A 14,416-nucleotide genomic window follows, 5' to 3' on the forward strand; every position below is an offset into this window, starting at 1 on the left:
CAGACACAGAGGACACTGGAACAGCACAAGGGAACTGGCCACAAGGGGTTAACACAGGAGCTGGACAGGTAAACCACTAAATTAATCACAGGTGTAGAGGAAATTCTCAGCAGAGCTAGGGAGCTTGGTATTGGTGGAGACATGTTGCATGAACGCTGAGTGCTGTGTCTGAGCTAGCTAAATAGCCAGGGATGATTAAAGCTGCGTACACGCTGCCAATTTTTGTCGTTGGAAAGGATCTTTCACGATCCTTTCCAACGACAAGGGAGTGCACGATGCATGAACGGTGCTGTACATACAGCACCGTTCATGCTCTATGGAGAGGGGAGGGGGAGAGCGACGGAGCGGCACCCTGCTGCGCGCTCTCCCCTTCACTTTCATTACGATCGGCTGTCGTCCATCGTCCGTGGATCCGGCAGGTCGGTCGTCCGGACGATGGACGACACCGACTGTACACACGGCAGATTTTCGCCCGATAATTGGCCGATGCCGATTATCGGGCGATAAAAATCTGACGTGTGTACGTAGCTTTAGAGGCTATTTCCTGATTGGTCGGCGGGAGGAGAGTCAACAAATTTTGTGACTTCTGAAGGTAATTAGTTGGACCAGATCCTATTTAGGTGTTTCCTAAGAGAAGATAAATGCAAGCCATTTACAACCCTTCGGCTCATGTATACATTTTACTTTGCTTTAAAAAACTAAACCATATTGTTAAGTTCAATACACTAAACCTAAATACAATTTACAACAACCTACAGCTGACATCTTCCTAACTGTAAATAACACATTAATTTGCCCCATCCCACAGGCGCGCTTATTTGGTGTCACCTTTGACGCTTCTTGACTCCCAAGTAAACGCCCCCTTCTTTCCCCTGAGACCACCAACCCTATAATACTCTTTATTTTTATATGTTCTTATCATCCTTTCCAGTGTTCCACTAATTAGACTCTCACTTCTACAATTTATTATGAAGGCTGCATCTTTCATACTCCTTATGTGCTGCTTTCCTGCTGCAAATTTTTACTCTGGGATCCATTTCACTTTGGAATAAAATTCAGCCCACTATGGCTTTGCCTTTAACCTCTCTAACGGTAAGCCTGAGTGTGGCTCGGGGTAAAAATAAACAAGTGAAAGCGGTAACCCCGAGACACACTCGAGGTAGCTAAAAAAATAAAAAACAAAAGTCTTACCTGCTCTCATCGGCATCCTCAATTGTCCTGCCATCCTCTGGCTGCTTCCTCTTCCTTCGATCAGTCCCCTGGCAAGTGCGCTGATGTTCCCCAGGAGTTCCCGGTAATGGTGCGTACAGAACAGTCAGTGCAGGAATTTCAAATTATTTTGTATTGTATAATTTGTATACAAAATAACTGTATTGAATTCAATACACTGAATTTATAGGACTAAAAGCAGTACATTGTCTTTCATGAAAATTTATTTTACATTATATTGAAGTTAAGTTGTTTTTGTATTTTTTCTATATCTTGCAAATAGTTGTGTCAAAACTAGTTATATCCTCCTTATCAGTAAGTCAATATTTGCTCCATCCTTACCTTGAGGCTTCTTACCTTGAAACATCTTGCTCAGCGAAGTTGTTAAGTTTTTTGTTATTGACTAACTACTAAGTGTCTTCCACCTTGTTGTCCGACTATATAAACTGCAATGTGATAATAAAGTTTTGAGAAGTGATATAACTACATGCTTGAGCTGCGTATGTGTTAATCATTGATCCCAACGCGTTGAAAACAAAGGCCACGATAGAGAGGGAACCTGATCTGGGATCAGCAAGAAATCGCCTTAACAGTTTGGCGTCAGAAGTGGGATATTTACCTACCTTTAAAGGACCCAGCATCGGGTAAGAGGAAATTTTCTTTTCTACCTCTGCCCTCCCCTGTGTCCCAGTAGATATCCTACGAACCTAAGCACTGTGGCAGTGTAGACTCCCCTCATAGAAGGGGACCTTAGTTAGGAAGATTTGGGAAATCTTTTATAGAATTTGTGCATACTCGTGGCCTCTGTTTTAATTCATAAATTATTAGAATTTTGTTGCATGATAAAGAAGTATAAGAAATAGTGTATATAAGATAAGTTTGTGTACTAATCTGGTTGCCAAGGTGAGGTTGGGACAATCCTCACTGCTGTGGTTGCCTCGGGCAAGCAGTAACGTGACCTAAGCTGGGTTTTGGTTAAGCGGTCCTGGGAACAGGACGCCAGCGAGCACTGCAGCTAGCAACTGAACTAACAATAACTGTGTACTGTGTAATAACGTCTGATATTTATACTGCAACTATGGGAAATTCCCAAGGTAAGGGGAATAAGCCAGAGGAATCTAAAGATCCCTATAAGAAACATATAAAAGTGTGCTAGAAACCTGACAACAGGGATGCCCCCTATAATGTTCCCAGGGAAACTCCTGTTGATTTTGTTAACCGTACAGCAGGAGATTATTACACTGGCCCCTTTAAATCACACCTGAAAAATGGAACGGAGAACTTAAAATGTTCCGATCCATTCCCACTTGAGGGATCTTTTTCTAAATTTCGTATCAGTTGTATATTGGGGATGTGCCTTTCCAATCAAGCAACATACCAACCCTGGCCATCCCAACTCCTGAACAAACAAATGTAAATGATTATCCCCTTATAACCGAAGCACACTATAAACGTTATGAGAAGAGTTAAACACTGAGTTTGTAAGATTACACGGAGATAGGAAATCCATGGCCACTGCATTTGCATGTAAGCAAAAGCCAGGAGAAACTGTAAGTGATTATGCTAGAAGGTTTAGGAAAGTGTGGAAGGAAGAAGCAGGTTTAGGATTAGGAGGAGATCTGAGTATAGTATTTACTCTGATTACTGGAATGATTTCTGAACATGGGCGCACTGCCAAAATGATTATTAACAACTGGAGCACTTTAGATACCCCAAACATTTTTGCCCCAGTTATTGACAAATGATGCTGCAGGATGTTTTGAGCTGCCTAAGCTGTCCAAGCCCCATGTACAGGGACTCCACCACCACTATGTTACAGATCTCTGACCAGACTGATGAAAACCCAACAATCACATTAAAAGTAGGACAATTCCTGACACACTTCTTAGTAGACACAGGAGAGACTTTTTCTGTCCTCCGATCCTGGTCAGGTCCATCTACACCTGGTGGGCCCTCTGTGGGAATAAACCCACCCCTACAAGACGCATACATCATATTCCCATATGTACAGTACATGGAGAATACATTACACATCACTCATTCAAGGTATTACCTAGTTGTCCAGTCAACCTGTTAGGAAGAGACCTGATGTAATCTCTGGGAATGTCACTGGTTGTTGACCCAAAGGGAGGAATTAATGTCAATACAACAATGCAATTGCCTTTATTAGAATTTCTGGTTCCCGACAGCACATGGTCAACCGGACCATATGACGTGGGATTCCTGGACTGCACCCCATATACAGAACTTACAAAACCACATACACCAATATACCAAAAGCAGTATCCTTTAACTAAAGGCAAGGAAGATTCCTTAGCACCCATGATTCAATCTTTTTGCCAACAAGGTATACTTAGGAGAACTTGCTCTCCTTTAAATACTCCAGTAAATCCTGTAAAAAAGCCTGATGGCTCATACCGCTTTACACAGGATCTCAAAGCCATCAATGAGCTGGTCACGCCCCTAACACCGGTCATGTCAGATCTTACCACCATCCTTACAGCAGTACCGCCCGAGACCCAATTTTACAGTGTTATTGATTTGGCCAATGCATTTTTCTCAATACCATTGTCACCTGAGACTCGGCCCCTATGGCTTTTATTTTCAAGGGAAAACAATATACCTGGTGCCGCTTGTCCAAGGGCTTTGTTAACTCCCCGGCAGTCTTCCTAATTTCCCTCCAGCAGGTCCTTGCCAACTGGCAGCTGCAGCATGGATCCACGCTACTACAATCTTTTGATGATTTATTATTATGTAGCCCTTCCCAGGTGGCATGTCAGAAGAACACTGTGTCATTGTTGTGTTTTCTGGGAAAAGAGGGACAACGGGTATCGCAGAAAAAGGTTTAGTTCTGTCTGCAACAGGTCACATTCCTGAGAATGCTTTTAACCCCAGGATCCCGGCTGCTAGCTCCCAGCGGTGTACACGCCATTACCAGTTTGCCTTTCCCACAGACAAAGAAACGGCTGCTCAGTTTTCTTGGCACGATCAATTTTTGGAGACACTGGATCCCTGACTGCTTGCATTGGGACTCACAGCTCCGTCCTAGTACCACCCCCAGTGCCCCTAACAACATTCAATGGTCTGATGAAATGACTAAAGCATATTTGATGTTAAAAAAATCCCTGACCTCTGCCCCTTTATTGGGAATGCTGAATTTCAATTTACCATTTGTATTGTATGCAAGAGAGAATTGTAAAACAATGGCTGCTGTGCTTGCTCAGATGCATGGAAGTAAATTGAGGCCTTTGGCATATGCCTCTAAGACACTGCCTGTTATTGTGCAAGGCATGCCAGCCTGGTTGCGTGTGCTGGCGACGTGTGCAATGGCTGTAGAAAATGTCTCACTTCTAACTTTGGGTCAAGAGACGATACTTTACACATTCCATGCTGTACTACACTTGCTTAAGACTTTAACTGCAACACATAACAGCACAACGGTTGTCTGGTTATGAAGTTATCCTAACATCCACTGCAGGATTAAGTGTAAAATATGCTCCTGCTACCAGCGGTCCTATCACTGTGCTCAATGCCCTCTCTAAAGGGCGGGAGGATGAAGTACTAGAGTCACACTCATGTATCACTGAAATTCACCTCTCCAATCAAATAGCTGTTGTCAAATGTCAAGCACACACTTCTTCCAATTCTTTCGATGCCAGGGGCAACAGACTAGCAGATTTTCATGCCAAGGCTGCTGCTCAGTCTACCACACCCACCACAAGCCCCCCGATATACTTCTGCTTCGCCACCCCGCAGGACATTGAATTCTGGGAAAAGGAAGGGTTGACCTTAGATTCATTTGGAATCTGGTCAAAAGGAGGGACAGCAGGGCTACCCTAGATAGCAGTACCCCCTCATTGTTTTTCAAATCCATGGTATAGGTTACAAGAGCATTAAAACCACAACACAGGAAATAAACAAGCGCTTTTAGGCCCAAAATTTAAAGGAACACACACAAGCCATACTTTCCCGCTATTTAACATTATTTAACCAGAAATAATGTGCAAGGGAAGAAAACTGGACAACATGCATGAACATTTGTTACCTCCACAGGTTCCATTTGAAGCGTTACAAATTGATTTTATGCACATGCCAAAGGCTTTCAATGGATGTCAGATAATGTTAGTGATTACAGATAGATTCAGCAGGGAAGAAGCTTTTGTGAAGATAATGCAAGGATAGTAGCAAAACTACTATGCAAGGAGATCATCTCAAGATTTGGATGCCCAGAATAAGCTCAGACAATGGCACTCCATTCACTTCTCAAGTCACACAGGAGATTTCAAAAATGATGAACATAGTATGGAAGTTCCACATTCTATATTAGCCCAGAGTGCTGGAATATTAGAAAGGACAAATAGGACACTGAAAGACAAACTTAGAAAAGCAACTGGAAAGACATTCCATAAGTGGGACCAATACCTACCAGCCATACTAGCAGAAATAAGAATGACACCCAACCCAGTGAATAAGCTGTCACCTTTTCCCACCCCCTGGGCTAAAGACCCTTTAATTTTATTACCCGGCGATTTCCAAGAAATCCAAGACCAGCATGTAGCTAAACTTATTGAAAAACTGAACAGCAACTACGGAGATATCTCTCTTTCTTTTCCTCTCCCTACAGGTCAACCAACGCACCCATTCAAGCCCGGAGACATAGTGTTGGTTAAAGCTCTGCACAAGCCAAAATCAGATCAGCCCTTTGGACCTCCGGTTACCATGTAAGCCATCACTAGAACAGCCGTGCTGACCACTGGAGGACCCACCTGGATACACGCCTCAAGAGTGAAAAGGCACCTCTGATCCAGCGCCAGGATGATGCTTCTTGATCAACAAATACCATCCCGGATGCTTGTCTGCAGTTTTGGAGCCCTGATGGTAATATTCTGTCTTGTATGGGTCACAACAATTTGCCACTATCACCCTCAAGATTTGCCCTTTGTTTGTTCCCAAACAAGCCATAACCTAAAAAATTACTCCACCCTGTCTATGCACCGTTGAGGACTTAAGTACAGTGACTGGACTGATTTCCGGGGTAACATATGGGAACATCTTGCCAAAGGAATATATAATAGTTCTAGTTTTTGCTTATCTGATATGCATTGTACTCAAGATATGTTAACGTCTTGTTTGATTGCTGTCTGCACTCCAGTCAGCATACTGCTTAGAGTCTTAGCAATATTTATAATGATCCGTATAACTTTTGTAAAAACTGTCAAACCTATGACTCCCTGGAAAAATTGTTATTGTCAACATGCAAATCAAGAATCATTTAGCTTCTTCAAGTTATGTATGCTGAAGAACCTAAGGCTGTGTATTTGCATGTAAAGGAACAAAGGTATTAAGTCAAGTAGTTATCCTTTGTTTAACCACCTAGCCGGTATGCCCGTACGAAGGTCGGGCAAAAAAAAATGGCTAGGATGGTTAACCCCGTAATTTTGTCACATCCTTCAGTCCTGTGTATGGAATATATAATATATATAATCAGTCTTTTATTATTATTATTATTATGACATAAGAAGATGGGACACAGTCCTGTGTATGGAATATATAATATATATAATCTGTTTATTATTCATAATATGACATAGGGGGATGGGACACAGTCCCGTGTATAAAATATATACCAGTGTTCTTCCCGTGGTGGGAAGCTGTGGCTGGGTGGTCAAAAAAGGGGTGTGGCAAAAGACAGCAAATTTAGTGCTCCCAGTTTATGCCATGGGTATCCAATAACCTTATTGTTTTAGTGTTCTACCTTACCTACTATACTTTGTTCCAACTTTGTAATGCTTGCCCCATTAATATATCCAATGTTTCCATTCAATGTATTTTGCCACAACTGTGCTATGCCATGTATTGTGACCAAACTTCCTAGTGTTTTAAATTTTAAGAGTGCAATCCCTTGTAGTAGTGTAATACATAGTACTCCCCAGTCCGTTTTTGGGGGGCGGGCCGCCCACCTGTTGTGATTATTCCACCCGGCACATTTTCAGCAGCTCTGAACGGACACCAGAGAGGCTGCTCTGCTCGCTCAGTTCTCCGCTGATTACAGCCGGGCGGAATGAGGAGAGTACAGCACAGCTATGAAGAGATCAGGACACAGGCCTTACCTCTCCCTCTCATAGCTGTGCTGAGTATTTAAAAAAAAAAAAAGTTACATTGTGCAAACAATGTCTCCGACCAGTGGGAGTGTGTAATGACATAATCAGAGCAGTGTGTGTAAATGCAGCATGTCACATTCCTCAGCCTTACAGCTCTCTCTGTATAAACCTTCAAATCCCCTAAACTGTATGTCATAATGACTTGAAATTTTCAGGGTGCACAGGGAACACTTATAGTTAGCAACATTCACAATTTCAGCACCCCAGCTTTTACAAATTTCATGATATGGGGATCAGAATTGTAAAATCTTGTAAAAATACAACATTGGGGTTGCAGTATTAAAAGCAAGTGCTCCTTGGAGTCCTAAATCAAAAATGCAATTTGGGGACCCCCAGGGCCAATACATAGAAAGGGAGCATTAGGGAAGGGCTCCTAAAGTGTTACTTATCTCTCACAAATCCATAACAATCATACTATGTTACCCCGTCTGCTTCTCTTCTTTGAACCTCAATATCACTAGAAAGGTGGGGTGTACGGAAATTGTAGTTGCGAGGGGGGGTTACTAATCCCAGGTGCCCAGCACTTATCACCGGTTACCAATCCCAGGTGCGCGGCAGTTATCACCGGTTACTAATCCCAGGTGCCCAGCACTTACTGCCTATTACCAATTCCAGGTGCCCAGCAGTTGCCAAGAAGTAGCACTCAGGAGGGGCATTTTTTACTGCCAATGTGAACTAAGCCTAATTTGTTAAGCAACGTTGATCACAATATTACACTTCTACAAGGTATTACACTATTAAAACATGGAACTCCAGGGAGTTGGATTTAAATACACAGTACTGAACTGTTGGGGTATAATACAAAAAAAAGGAAAAAAATGTACATTCTAACAAGCCAAGCATTAGAAAGTTGGAACAAAGTATAGAACACTGACACAATAGCAGGGGTTACTGGATACATATGGCATAAATAACTAGGAGCTCCACATTTGCCCCGCCCACTTTTTTATTGTTCCCCCCCCCCCCATCTGGCTGAAAAAAAATATCTGGGGAGAACACTGTAATAGTATAATGAATGTGGTGTAACAAGTTAGACTTATAGTTCATATTAGCAGCAAAAAACATTTACCCCTTCTGAGTGATTTCTGGCAACTGCTAGGCACCTAGGATTGGTAACAGGCGGTAAGTGCTGGGCTTTTTGAGAGCTCCTGAGGCTATATTAAGTTAAAGTTAACTTTTGTGAAAAGATTTTTTTTCACTTGATCCTTGTAAAAAATTAACCCAGCAGGCCCATGCTGGCTCAGCTTCCACCTTCTCTCTAATGCCCACTTGTACATCCAATGCTGCCTTGCACTGCGCATGCTTAAGATTGAACACTTTTTTTTACATTATAGGAAAGCCTCTAAAGGTGCATGCAAACAAGGAGCAGTGCCGAGCCTCTTGGGATATGTGACCCCATATCTTGAAATTATTTAAAGCTGGGGGGCTAAAATTGTAGTAACTAGTATCTATGAGGGTCCCCCGTGCACCCTGAAAATGACAAATCATCGTGACATACAGTTTTGGAAATATGAAGGTTTGTACACAGAGCTGTGAGGATGCAGAAGGACATGCCAACATCACACACAGCTCTAGCAGTGGATAGATACATTTCACAGGCAGCTTTTTTTTTTTTTTTTTTTTAAATAGAAATCCCAGCCTGTGCTATCAGATGGGGGCGGGGCTGCCTGTGTCACTTCACATGAAGGCTGAACTGTGTGTGCTCACCTCTCATCCTAGCAGCAATCCTCTGAACAGATGACCGCTGAGCACAGAGCAGCCTCGCTGAGATCCAGGCAGAGAATGAGAGCTGCACAGCAACCGGGCGGAGCAACCGGCTAAAACCCTCTGGGGAGAACTATGTATAATATATATATATTCTGTGTATTATTATTATTATATTATGACATGGGGACATGGGACACAGTCCTGTGCATGGAATATATAATATATATAATCTGTACATTATTATTATGACATGGGGAGATGGTACACAGTCCTGTGCATGGAATATATATTATATATATAATCTGTACATTAATATTATGACATGGGGAGATGGGACACATAGTCCTGTGTATGGAATATATATTATAAATAATATATGTATAATCTGTGTATTATTATAAAATGGGAAGATAGCACACATCTGTGTATGTATGTATCTATCTGTGTATGGAATTTACAAGATCTTTTTTATATATATATATGTATATGTATATATATATATATATATATATATATATATATATATATATATATATATATATATATATATATATATATATATATATATATATATATATATATATATATATATATATATATATATATATATATATATATATATGTGTTCTCCCCAGAATTTTTTTTCAGCCAGGTGGGGGGTAACTGTAGCCGGGTGGTCAAAAAGTGGGCAGGGCTATACACAACAAATTTGGAGCTCCTAGTTATTTATGCCATAGGTATCCAGTAACCCACCCCTGCTATTGTATCAGTGTTCTACCTATCCCCTATACTTTGTTCCAACTTTATAATGCCTGGCTTGTTAGAATGTATGATTTTTCCATTTTATTTTTTTTTGCCCCAACAGTCCAGTGCTGTGTATTTTAATCCAACTCCCTTGAGTTCCATGTTTTCATAGTGTAATCCCTTGTAGTAGTGTATTATGTGATTAATGTGGCCTAACAAATTAGGCTTAGTTCACATTAGCAGTAAAAAAAATGCCCCTCCTGACTGATTACTTGGCAATTGCTAGGCACCTGGGATTGGTAACAGGCGGTAAGTGCTGGGCTTTTTCAGGCCTAGCAGTTTTTCAAGTAACAGTGGTTGCTTGCGAGAGGTAAGTGAGGGATAAACGCAGCAAATGCAACCTTACTGCCAATGTGAATTCAGCCTAACTTCAGATGTCACCTCCTAGCGCTATACCTAGGTAACACAAAGACCATCATGCATTGATCGCAGATGGGGGCAGGACAGCCAGTTCCCTCCTCTCATCACTGCCATAAACAAAAACTTCCTATGAAATGTATCCACCTGCAGTATGATAGCTGTGTGTGTAAAGTCTACTAGTCAGATTCTGCAGCCTAACAACTCATTGTGTTCAATCCTTTAGATCTCTTAAATTGTTGGTTGTAATTACCTAACATTTTTAGGGTACACAGAGAACTTTCATAGCTACTAATAACCAACACTTCTTTTTTTTATTTCAAGAATTTCAAAAAATGGGGATCACGAGTTTAAAAACTTGTGGAAATTGAAGATTTGGGTTGCTGTTTTAAAAGAAAGTGCACCTAGAAGCCCCAAATAGAAAATGCAAATTAAGGACTCCCAGGGCCACTTACATAGTAAGACGTATTGGGGTGGCCCCCCTAAATATTTTACCTACCTTTCCCCAAACTATAATTGTAATACTATGCGGCCCTTTCTGTTTCTGTTCTTTGAATCCCAATTTATCTGGAATGGAGAGGTGCAAGAAACTAAAAATGTAGTTGCAATTGGGGAACAGATGTATAAACCCCTAAAATGTAATTAGCATGCCATCATCAGAATATAAAAACCTCTGCCCATCAAACTGTCCACTTCCCTACCTTCAACCCTAGTTTCTCTAGAACAGAGAGGTGCAGATAAACAGAATTATAGGTGCAAGTGGGGGACACTTGTGGCTAACACCCCAAAACTTTCATCTTCATGGCATCATTACATAAACTCTGCCCATCAAAACACGCTGCCCTACCAGTACCTGAACCCCAATTTTGTTTTGATCGGCAGAGTTTTTTTATGTTCTAATGATGCCATTGTGATAAAACTTTAGGGGGTGTTATCCACAGATGTTCCCCACACACTTTCGTTTTCCTGCATCCCCCATTCCAGAGAAATTGGGGTTCCATTATTAGAAGTGGACAGTAATGTGTAATAGGGCAGTACGTTTGCCATAGTAATTACATTTAAGTGTGGGGGTTATCGAAAGGTGTTCCCCCACTGCACCTACATTTTTGGCTTTGTACACCGCACCATTCTATGGAAATTAGGGTTTAAAGAAGAGAAGCAGATAGTATAACATAGTATGACAGTTGTACATGGTTATTTCATTTTTACTTCCAATCTTTGTGTGTATGGGATGAAAATTAAAGTCAGATGACAGTCATCCTTGGGCAGGGGATAATTTTAGCTGTCTGACATTTAAATGTCAAAGAGCGTATCGTTCCTTGTAATATTAATAGGGTTAACCAAAGACTATCCAATTTCTGTGTGAAATTGTTATTTTAACTTCTTTTTACTGCCTTTAGTTAAGATTTAGAATATAAAAAATGTGATGCCTCACTTAGAAGTATTGAAGAAAATCTTATGCCCTAAGATCATATGTACAGAGAAAAAAAGTTTTTTTTGGCAGTACCACGAAGATTACTAGTTTATAGGTTCATGCATTAAAACATTGGAGTAAAAAGTCAAAGTTATACAGAATTCACCCATCGCATCAATACCATAATGGTACATGTCCTATTTAGTGCAGAATGTAGAGAAACAAAAAGAAATGCTTGTCGCCTTTTGGCTTCTTCAATGGATGTAAAAACAGATAACATTATCTTGATGGTGAAACAACATGTGTCACAAAAAGCAGTAACCATAAGTGGCTCAGGGTAGCTAAAAACAAGAATAAAAACCACCTACCTGGTCTCATCTGCGTCCTCTGGCGTCCTGCTCGTCCGTACCCATCCTCGGGCGGCGTCCTATGCCTTCGATCTCTTGCCGGCAAGTGCAAAGACATTCCAGGTGACGGTGCGTGCAGGAGGCGCAGCAGGAAATTCAAATTATTTTGTATTGGATTCAATACAAAATAACTGTATTGAATCCAATACAAAGTAATCAAATATTATATATATGCTACCAGTGTTCTCCCCAGAAATTTTTTTCAGCCGGGTGGTGGGAAGCTGTAGCTGGGTAGGTAAAGTGAACTTTTGTTAAAACAATTTTTTTTTCACTTGATTCTTTTACAAAATTAGCCCAGAGGCCCATGCTGGCCCAGCTTCCACCTTTTCTCTGATCCTCACTTGTACATCCAATGCTGCCTTGCACTGCACATGCATGAGATTGAACACTTTTTTTTTTACATTATAAGAAAGCCTCTGAAGATGCATGCATGGAAGGAGCAGTGCAGAGCCTCTTGGGATATGTGACACAAATATCCCAGGAGGCTGCGGGTTTCCCCTTTGGTCTTTACCAAAATGGAAGTAAAAACTGAAGGGGAGAGGTCCTCCCCAAAAAAGTGTAAAAACAAAAAAAAAATGCACATTTTTCCATTACATAACAAAAAAAGTCACTCTTTAATATAATGTTAAAAATGTGGGGATGCTTTTAATAGCATCATGCATGTGATATCAGATGGGGACAAGACAGACAGTGACCCCCTCTCATCACTGCATATTCTATTAAAAAACACTGTCTGTGACGTTTATTCGCAGTGTGTAATGATGTCATCGGCAGCGCAGTGTGATAGCTATGTGAGTGTAAAAGCTGCTTGTCATATTCTGCAGCCTAACAACTCGCTGTGTTCAAACCTTCAAATCACCAAAACCGTTGGTTGTATTGACTTGAAATTTTTAAGGTACAATGATGCCATAGTGATGAAGTTTTAGGGGATGTTAGTCACAGATGTTCCCCACTTGTACCTATATTTTTGGTTTCTTACACCTCCCCATTCCCCAATTGAAGTTCAAAATGTTAGTTAAGAGGACAGGAATGTGTAACAGGGCAGGGAAGCCCATTTTAATGTGTTTTTTGAGTGTTTTATGTTCTAATGATGCTGTAGTGATGAGATTGTAAGGGCAGAATGTGCCCGACACTTGCATATTTTCAGAGAAATTGGTGTACAAAGAAGAGAAGCAGACAGTAGTTTCATAGGTATAGATTTGTGACAGGTAGGTATATATTTAGGGACCCACCCCAATGCTCCTTGCTATGTTAGTGGCCCCGGGCCCCCAATTTGCATTTTCAATTTAGGACTCCTAGTTGCACTTTCCTCTGAAACAGCAACCCCAAAGTTTAATTTTCATAACTTTTTACATTTGTGACCCCCATATCTTGAAATTCTTTAAAGCTGGGAAGCTGAAATTGTAGTACTTAGTATCTATGAGGGTCCCCTGTACACCCTGAAAATTACAGGGCATTGTGACATACGTATTAGGAGATATGGAGGTTTGTACGCAGAGAGCTGTGAGGATGCAGAACCACATGCAGACTTCACATACAGCTCCAGCAGTAGATACATTTCACCGGCAGCTTTTTTTTTTTTTTTTTTTTTAAATAGAAATCCCAGCTTGTGCTATGAGATGGGGGCAGGGCTGTCTGTGTCACCTTCCAATGAAGGCTGAACTGTGTGTCAATCCTCTAAACGGATGACACAGAGCACAGAGCAGCCTCACTGAAAACCGTGCAGAGGATGGGAGTGCCGAGGAGAGCTGGGGCGGGTATTCACAGCAGCCGGGCGGAGCAACCAGCTAAAACCCTCTGGGGAGAACAATGGCTACTGTGCAGTTGCATTACAGGTTTCAGTATTTTTATGCACCCCTATTTCATAGATTTTTGTGCTTTTTTTATTTAAAATTTATTAATAAATTTATTTTAATATTGGACATACTTTGGTGATGTATGCCTAAGAATTATAGGCCTACAATGTAAAATAAATTTCCATGCAAAACAATGTACCGCATTTTGCATAAAAATACGGACGCCAGGGGGGTTCATGACCAAAACAAACTCTGCAATTGTTTCTTTTTGTATATCAAAGCACAGCTTGCTCCAGAAATTAATGAATGTCTAGGCGCTTTTTTTTTTTTTTGCTTTATTTGTGATTAATTTACAGTGAGGATTTTATACAGTAACTGACACCACGCTGCCTAATAATATGTTGAGACAAATATCTGTCCTAAATTGCATTTATTAAAACAATCTACCTGTTCCGACTTAGATACAAATTCAACTTAATAACAAACCTACAGTCTCTATCTTGTATGTAACCCGGGGACTACGTGTATATGTCAGTCTACTTAAAATGGGTTATTTTAAGT

Source organism: Pyxicephalus adspersus, chromosome 8, assembly GCF_032062135.1.
Source record: "Pyxicephalus adspersus chromosome 8, UCB_Pads_2.0, whole genome shotgun sequence".
Classification (NCBI taxonomy): Eukaryota; Metazoa; Chordata; class Amphibia; order Anura; family Pyxicephalidae; genus Pyxicephalus; species Pyxicephalus adspersus.